Source organism: Equus caballus, chromosome 13 (assembly GCF_041296265.1).
Source record: "Equus caballus isolate H_3958 breed thoroughbred chromosome 13, TB-T2T, whole genome shotgun sequence".
NCBI lineage: Eukaryota > Metazoa > Chordata > Mammalia > Perissodactyla > Equidae > Equus > Equus caballus.
Window position 1 is genome coordinate 33534752 of NC_091696.1, and position 9058 is coordinate 33543809.

Consider the following 9058-nt stretch of genomic DNA (forward strand, 5'->3'; position numbering starts at 1 on the left):
TATTCCCCTGGGACGGGAGATTACTTTACTTGACAAATAAACTGTTGTTGAGCTCATCTGTTAAGCATTCAGACATGCCATCACCTGAGAGGGGGTGAGAGTTGCAGCATCTAAGTGAAGAGAAGGAAAATTAAACACTTCTGGTGTGTAGTTTCTTGAAGCAAGGGCTCTGTTATGATAACGTAGATGGTCCTGAAGTCATTTGAGTCAGAACCGGTTTGGGGTTTGCAGAAAATCGCATGTGGCAGGAGGGTGGCCTGTATGTGGGTGAGGAGCAGGGAGGAAAGCTGCAGAGGCGAGGTCTTGGAGATTCAGCTAAAGTTCAGCTTCCAGGAAATGGGGAACCCTGAATTATTTCAAGCAGGGAAGCGATAAAACCAAACACAAACTCAGGTTTGTTTACCCGATTTTGCAGCAAAGCCAATCAGTGAAACGTTAGGATTATAGCAAGGAAAGAGGTTTATGATCAAGAGGCAGCCAGACAAGGAGGTGAGAGTAGCTACGCAAAACTCAAAGGAAAAATGCCGGGGTTTTTAGCTGCGGTTTCGGTTTCGGGTAGGGGTGGGACCAGGAGAGCGCTGGGGGTGAAGCTTGAAGAGTCCTCTGCTCAGGTGCGACTGTCGTTTGTGTTTCTTCGTGGGTCACAAGTGCGAAGTCAGTGGGGTTCGACGTGTTGCATGCCGTGGATCTGTCTGTGACGCGGAAAGTTGGCAATCTGTCATTTCAGCTGGTCCAAGCGTCTGCACGATGTCCAGTCGTGCGGGGCCGGGGGTTGCCATCAAGCTGCTCTCTGATCTGCCGTCTTCCTGTTGTTCTGCAAAACAACCTCAGAAACTTTGGTTACGTTCTTTGCCACGTCCACCCCTATGGGGGCCGGGCACCGTGTCAGTAACAGCAGGGTTTTCCTCTTAGTTCACCCTCCCAACAGTGTGGAGGATGGATCCAAGGGGGGCCAAGAGGGCAGCCAATAAGATCAGTAAGGTAGCCAAGGGTTCTCTGGGAGAGGTGACATCTGCAGCTCCATGCTTTTCCGCAATGGATGGAGGACAGGGGAGGGCACCGAATCTGACAGGTAGGACATGCCACAGGGACCATTTTTGGATCCATAGTGTTGCAAGGAGGCCTTGGTAACCTTCCCGCACTTGTTGTGTGCTGCTTCCAGGACTAAAGTGATAATAGGCAGCTGGGAATGGAGGCCTCAGCATCCAGGAAAGACTCTATTTCCAGAACAGGCCAGTGATTGTCACTCTAATACTGCAGAATGCAGGACCAATGAGGCGGGCTTCTTCCTCAGGAACCGACAGAAACTTACCCACGTTCTGGGTTTTCCAGGAAGCATGAGAGGAGGTTGCCGAAGCCTCTTCACCAGAGGAGTCTCTGAGGGCTCTAGTGGGATGGCTTGTTGATTTTAATTAGGACAGCTTCTAGAGTCTTTTGCTGGAGGGGGTCCCCGCTGAAGCTGGGCTAATTTGTAGGTCACAGCATAGATGGCGTTAAGTAATATTTGTAGACAAGGACTATATTGCCTCCAGAGGGAAGGGGTAGGATCAGGAGAGTGCTGGGGGTGAAGCTTGAAGAGTCCTCTGCTCAGGTGGGACTGTCGCTCGTATTTCTTTGTGGGTCACAAGTGCGAAGTCAGTGGGGTTCGACGTGTTGCACGCCGAGGATCTCCGTCCCTGACGCAGAAAGTGGGTGATCCGTCATTTCAACTGGTCCAAGCCTCTGCATGATGTTCGGTCGGGCGGGGGCCGGGGGGCTGCCATCAAGCTGCTCTCTGATCTGCCGTCTTCCTGTTGTTCTGCAAAACAACCTCAGAAACTTTGGTTACTTTCTTGCCCACGTCCACCCCTGTGGGGGCCGGGCACCGTGTCAGTAACGGGCAGGGTTTTCCTCTTGGGTCACCCTCCCAACAGTGTGGAGGATGGATTCAAGCAGGGAGCTGGGGGCCGGTGTGCCCGGAGGCCAGCCGGCAAGATCAGTAAGGAGACTACTGGGCTGGTTGCGTGCAAGAGACAGGAAGGCATGCGGCAGAGCAGTGGGGACGGCAAAGAAGGGAAGGCGCTCGGCTCCCTTTGGGAGTCGGTAGGCTGCGAAGTGGGTGAGACAGAGAGCTCAAGCGTGGCCCTGAGGCCTCTCGCTCTCGGGTGATGAGATGAGCAGAGGTTTTCTGAGGTGATGACAGGAAGGTAAGAGGAGGGGGAGGGTTTTGTTGGAGGATACCGGGCTCCCTTTTGGACGTGTCGGTTTTGAGAAGCCTTTGGACATCCTGAGAGGTGCGTCCAGCAGACAGTTAGAGAAAGCAGCGTGGAGTCAGGGGCAGGGTGACGTCAGTCGTACGCACTCAGAAGCCCTGGGCATCCGGGGGCGAGTTGAATCATAGGAGCGCATGAGCTTGCTCTGAGACCCAAGGGGTTCCTGTTCCCTGAAGACCGTGCCTTCGAGAACAGAACCCTTTGAGAAGTGGTCGGGAGGAGAAGCCGCAGAGGAAAGTGAGACAGAGGGGTCTGAGGTTAGGAAGGGCACCTGGGGAGGGGGCCATCCCCCAGAGAAAGAGGGTGGAGAGAACTTGCAGACTGAAGACGTGGGCAGCATTCCTCAGACACCACAGAGAGTTTAGGAAGACGAAGGAACCGAAGGGCGTGCACTGGCCTCTTGCTAGGACGTGACGGCGACGAGATTTGGGGAATCTTTCGAGGAGCCGGTGAGAGACGAGGCGATGACTGGATGACTGACGAGTCGTCGAGGTCTTCTGGCAGCAGCTTAGCCGTGAAAGGTCGAGAGAGAAGGCGGTGGTGGAGGAGCAGAAAGGAGAGGTGTGGATGCTGGGAGAGACTTGGGTGTGCTCAGCGGCTTAAGGAAAGAGACGGGCCGAAGAGAAAGCAGCTGGCAAACTGAGGGAACGAGATCTTTGGGGGAGGCTGAGCAGATGGTTCCCAGGGCACCCCACGTGGAGCCAGGACCCTGGAACTGCCAAGCTGAATCCCTCTTCCTGGAAAACCAAAGGGAAAGGGGAGGGGTGGGTGGAGGGAAATAGAGGGACGTTCAAACGGAGGTGGGGGGGTGCGGGAAACGGAGAGTTCTTGACTAGCTGGCCTCTGATCTCTTCCGGTACCGAACGGTATGAGGACGATCCCGCTTGAGGCAGGCGATGGAGATTCGGAGGGGCTGTTGAGGAAACGGGGCGGGGGGGGGGGGGTTGACCACGGCCCTCTGATGGGCTTGCAGGCGGAAGCGGCTTCCATGCCCATCGCCAGGCGCCGGTTCAGTCAGTCGGTGTCAGTCAGGACCACAGACCACAGACCGCTGCTTTGGAAAACAACAAGATGCAGTTCGTAAACCCTCGCAAAGATCTCTGAGGTCTGGTGACTGGCTTTTCAACCAAAAGCGAGTCAGGGAATAAGATCCTCCCGTGCTTAGGAGGTTTCCTGTGTGTCCCAGAGGCCGGAGAGCACCCGAGGGCGGTTTCCCAGGCAGTGGAAAGAGGAGGAGGACCAAGCCGAGCCAGGGGAAACCAAGCTTTCCTTGTGAAGTTTGGATGCCCGTTGCACGTTGGTGCCCTTCCCCTTTCTTCCTACTGTCCCGGGAGTGGGCGCCCTCGCGCGCTTTCTGATTCTGCAGCACTAAGGCAAGTTAGGTTCCCCCGCTCCCCGAGGGAAAGCTCAATAAACGTCCCCTCCCCCCACCCCCACCCTTCCCACACCCCCACGCCCCCCGCCCCCACCCCCCCACCTCCCAGACCCAACCCCCACCCCCCCCACCCCCCCAGCTCCTCGGAGACAGTGACAGCATGACAGACAGAATCGGAAGTGTCCTTGGCCCACAGCCTGCGATCCCACCCGTGCTGCGCCTGCTCTCCAGAGAAGTGACATCCGCTTTAAGTTGGGTGACTCCCTGCAGCGACACCCTCTTGAAAGCGTGAACCATAGATATTTCTTTGAAAGCTCGAGTAAAGCCACAGAGAAACCTGTGACCTTTAGCACAAGGCCACTTTGTGCTAAGGAACCCCCAGCGGGGGACCGGCTTTCCTGAAAGCGCCATCGTCTCCTCTGCGGCTTGGGGAGCCTCTAGGGCTTGGACAGGCCTTGGAGCAGCCCGGCAGCACTCTTGGCGGGTGGCAGCAGCCAAGGTGTGCCCGTGGGCACGACGTCGGTCACGGCGTCTAAGAGAAGGTGCCCAGACCCTCCGGTTCCGGGGCCGGGTGGGTTGATGAGAGACATGGCTGGGGAGCAGGGATTCCCGTCCGATCTCCTGGGGGTGGCTGCGAGGGCAGTTCTCAGAAGAGGTGGCACGTTCTTAGCCAGTCTCTTCCTGGCAGGTGCTTCGGGACGCTTCCTGGGCTGAGCGGGGAGCTGTCGTGGTGGAGAAGCTCCCTGAGACTCAGCTTCTAGAAAATTCACAAAAAGCTCCGAGAAGGAACTCTTGAGCTCGGATTGCTGGTTGGGTCTCCGAGGCGTGTCGGGGGCACTGTGGGATCCGAGCCGCCCGGTCACCCATCCGGTAAGGCCGCCCTGCTCTTCCTGCAGCAATTGCTCCATTTCCTCCCTTTCCACACCCAGGGTGCTTCCCATCCGTCGGAACGCTTCCCGGCGGTCGTGTCTGGAGCTTTGCAAGGCGTCCGTGAAGAGCTTTCTCAGGAGGGCCTTGTCTGCTTTTCCTTCCAGGGTGCTCACTAAGTCGGTCCACTTCTTTTGGACGTCCTCCAGCACTTCCTGTCGGGCCTCGTTTTGTCGCTGCAGTTCTCCGATCTGCTCCTCCTGCAGGCGCGAGGCGGCTTGCGCTCTCTCCAGCCGTCCCTGCAGCGACCTCAGCTTCCCTTCCAGACCGTCTGCCTTTTGCATCCATTCGGCCAGGACCACCTTCAGGTTGGCCAGGGCTCCGGCGTGCTGCTTCTCTGCTTCCCGGGAGGCGGACAGCTGGAGGGCAGTCTCCTCTTTCTGCTCGGTGACCGCAGTCAGTTGTTCCTGCAGGGACCCGACCCGGGCAGCGGCCCGCTGGCTCGCCTTCTGCATGGCGTGGGAAGATGACAGGAGCCTCTCCTCTAGCGCCGTGACTTTCCTCCTGAGTTGAGCCGCTCTGTCTTCTGCCAGCCGTGCTGCCCGGAGATGCGAGTCTTGGCATTCTGAAGCCTGCGTCCGAGACCTCCCCAGCTCCTGGCTTAAGCGCGCTTCCTTGTCCCGCAAAAGGTGAACCTCCTCCCGGAGGGCGCAGTTTTCCACTCGTTCCTGTCTCAGCGCCAGCGCCACCTCATCTCTCTCCTGTTGAAAGAGAATGCTCTTTTCCTGCATGGAGGTCACTGCATTGAAAAGCTGGCTTAACTCCCCAGCCCGGCCCTGTTCTTTTTCTCTCAGGAGGCACTCAAAGGCCAGAGCCCTCTTCTTCACGGAGACGCATTCGAATTCCTTCTCCCTCAGCATCATAGAGAGGCGCATATTCGTCTCTTGTAAGGCTTGGTTTTCGGTGTCCTTCTCCCTGGACCTTTCCAGCAGCTTTGCATTTTCTTGTTTGACTTGGCACGCATCCGCTTCCAGATGGGCTATCCTCTCCTTCAGGTTTGTCACTGCCTGCCTCAAAAGTTCGTTTTCGCTCGCTTGGGTTGTGAGGTTTTCCCTCAGAGAAAGGAATTCCTCCCTCTGCGCCTCGATTAAGAGCTCTTTGTCCTCCAGCGTGTTCTGTAAAGCCTCTTGTTTCTCCTTGAGCCGCTGAATTTCAGAATCCGTCTGTGCCTGTCGTTCTCTCTCCAGTTCCCAGGCGGCGGCCATCGCCTCGGACAGTCTCTGAGTCTCCTCCTGGAGGCTTCTGATGGCTGCGTCTTTTTCCTCCGTGGCTCTCCTTAAGGCTTCCACCTCTGCTGGCGGCCCTTTCGAAGACTCGCCCAGCGCCTCGGATTTCATTGCCTCCTGAGAGCCGGCTGCCTCGGAAGTCCGCGACGATGCGGCGGGCGGCTGTGGTGACGTGAGGTCGGGTGGACCCAAAAGAACCTCCTTGGCATTGCAGAGCTGCTCTAGGCCGAGCTGCATCTGTGCCAGTCTCTTCCCCAAGAGCCGGAGTTGGGTCGCATCCCCTTGAGGACGGGGGAACGGGGCGGCAGAGTGCATCTGTCGCCGACACTTCTCCTCGCTGTCCACTAAGGCCCGTGCCTCGAGTGGTGGGAGTTCTTTCTGAAGTTGGGATGACTCCCGCTGCAGATTGTGCACCTCGGTCAGCACCAGCCACTGCCACTCCTCCAGCACGTTGACCCGCTGCTTCAACGTGTCCCGTTCCCGGAGAAGCTCCTCCAGCTGATTCGCGTCCACGCCCCGAACCTCATGGCCGGCGTCGGACGTTTGCCAGATGGTCAGTAAAGTCTGCCATTTCTGGCTCAAGGCACCGATTTCAATGTCTTTGGCTCGGACGAGGCGTGATAAGTGCCGGATCGCTTCTCGAAACATGTCCTCACCGCCACTGTCAGATCGAGGGCGCCGTGTCTGATTTTCGCCTCGCAGCTTCCCGAGCTCTGCTTCTTTGGCCACCAGCAGGTCCATCATTGTGTGATACGCCCTTTTCAGGTGGCTGTTTTCCCTCACCTTCTCGTCGAAAACGGCCAACACTCGTTCCCTTTCCAAAGCAGAGGCTTGCAGTTGCTGCTGGAGGCCCCCCGCATCCTGGACGGAGGCAGCCGAAGCTAGGCGAGCGGCAAGGCCCTGGCTCTCCCAGTCTTGTGGCTGGATCGTCTGAGTTCGTGGCCCGGTCTCATCTTCGTCTGGCTCCTCAAGCCGCTCGGTCAGAGGGATCGTCTTTTCAGTCCCAAGTTTCATCTCCCTTTCTGCCGCTTCTCTCCCTTTTCCTAAAGGTTCGGTTTCAGCTTTGGCTCCATCATGCTTGTCACTTCCGTTTTGCCGACGAAGACCCGCCACTCTCGCTGCTTGACAAATCTCAGCAGGTTTTGTCTGCACGGGCTGGGTCTTCTCGGGCGACGGGGTTTGGATGTGTTCTGTGGTGTTCTGCGCCGTCTCGGTTTCCTCCTCCTCGGCTGAAGAGAGCTGAGCGCGTTTTCTATGCATGGGCTCGGGCGCCTCCTTAAGATCGCCCACTTGCCGTTTCTGCTCTTGGCAAGATGGAAGGCGTTGTGCCTTCCTCTGCTTTTGCTCTTCAGTGGTCCTTGGAGGATGCTGGGTTTCCTCCTCCAGGTGACCTTCGATCCCTTTCAGTTGAGACACCTCAGATTCTAGTTGTGTCACGGCGTCGAGGGTGTTCGGGTCAACCACAGGAGCGGCTCGAGCCCGTTGTCTCCGTGGCTCCAGCTCTTCCCTCAGGTGACTGCCTTCTTCTTGCAGGGAGGCGAGCCTCGTGTCTCCTTCCTCGAGGGTTTCCCGCAGAGTTGCGGTGTCTCTCCGAGCTGGAGTTGCCGGTCTCTCCTGCTCGGGTGGTCCGGTCGCCTGAATGGCTTCCGTCTCCTTTCTCCCCGAGTCGGGGAAGTCTGGCAGCTTTTGCGTCCCCTTCCTCAGCACACCTCTGGTGAAGTCAGAGAGGTGTGCGGGGAGGGAAGCCACACTGCCGCCCACTCGCCCCAGGGAATGGCCTAAGCCGGAGCCGAGGCCGAGGCCACCAAACCAGGAGGCCATCGCTGCGGGTCACAGCACTGACCTGGTGCGCTCCGCGAAGAGCGTCCAGCCCAGTCGGACAGTCCCGCCAAGTGTCAGGGCCCCGGGGGCCGCACGAGGCTAAGAGTCAAATCACAGCCAGGCGTTGCTAGGCACCGGCGGGCTGGCGGGCTGGGGGCGGGGCCTGCGCGGGGCTGGGGCGGGGCGCGGGCTCCAACCGTTGGGCTCGGGCTCCCGGAGGGGACGGGAGGGGCTGCCCGCAACCGCGAGGCCGGCCGCCTGGCCCTCACCCATGGCCACCTCCTGACCCGCGTGCCCCGCTCCCCGCCCCCCCGCACCGCCAGCCCCGTGGGCCTCCGCTCATCCCCAGGGCTTCCCGCCACGGCGGTGTGCCCCCTCTCCCTCTGCTTCAGTGCCACCCCCGGGACCGCCATCCCCACCTGTGCGCGTGGCAGCGCGTGTGGGCAGAAAGGACCCAGGGCTCTGACTGCCGCCAAGCGCCTCCCACGCTCCCTCCTGTCCTGCAGCCGGGGATTTTCCCAGCCGGCTTGGAGAACACTCGGAGGGCCAAGGTACGTGGGGACCCGCCTCCACCTGCAGAGTTCCGACGAGTGTGTTTGGACACACGTCGGCCCCCTGCGCGGAAGCACGACCCTCCTGAGCACCCTGACCATTGCCATCCCCCACACAGTCGCCGGGGTCCTTGCCCCGCCGCCTCACCCCCCTCTTCCTGTGGCCCTGCCTGGAGAACCGGTCCCCGGGAGGAGTCTGGGGGCTTATGCATAAAAACCCAAAAGGACAGATTTCCAAGAGCATCCAGGTTGGTGACCATGTGCAGGTTCTGGGAGAGTGGTGGTTCTGGGGGAGTGGTTACCTGGAGAGGGCGTGGAAGCTCAGTGCCCTTTCCCCATGTCTTGCCCTATGCGTCTGTTCCATCGAGCTATTCCCGAGTCATATCCTTTTCTAATAAACAGGTAATCTAGTAAGTAAGAGGTTTCTCTGAGTTCTGTGAGCCGCCCTAGCAAATTCGTCGAACCGGAGTAGAGAGTCTTGAGAACCTCCTACTGACAGCCAGTTGCTCAGAAGCATAGGCGACAACCCAGACTTGCTGTTGGCACCTGCAGTGGGGGCAGTCTTGTGGGGCTGAACCCTTAACCTGTGGGGTGTGATGCTGTCTCTGAGTACATAGTGTCAGAATCGAGTCGAATTGCAGGACACCCAGCTGGTGTCCCAAGAATTGCTTGTTGGTGTGGGGGACTCCCCCGACCCCCAACCCCACACACATTGGAATTGGTACCAGAACCTAGGAACAAACTGTGAAAGATAAGCGTCTTAGCTTGGGTTCCCATAACAAAATGCCATAGCGTGGGTGACTTAAACAACAGAAATTTATTTTCTCACAATTCTGGGGGCTGGAAGCCTGAGAGCAGGATGGCAGCATGGTCAGGTTCTGGCGAGGGCTTTCTTCTCAGCTTGCA

The 9058-nt window shown here is 58.5% G+C and overlaps 1 long non-coding RNA gene across 1 annotated transcript; it reads right to left on the reverse strand.

Moving 5' to 3' along the window:
* Positions 1-441: 441 nt before the first annotated feature.
* Positions 442-7702, reverse strand: LOC111772012 (uncharacterized). Its single transcript, XR_011424700.1, has 4 exons — positions 7624-7702; positions 2221-3303; positions 1313-1798; positions 442-814 (listed from the first exon to the last, which is right to left on the reverse strand). It is a non-coding gene; the product is annotated as an uncharacterized lncRNA (long non-coding RNA).
* Between the last annotated feature and the right edge of the window lie 1356 nt (positions 7703-9058).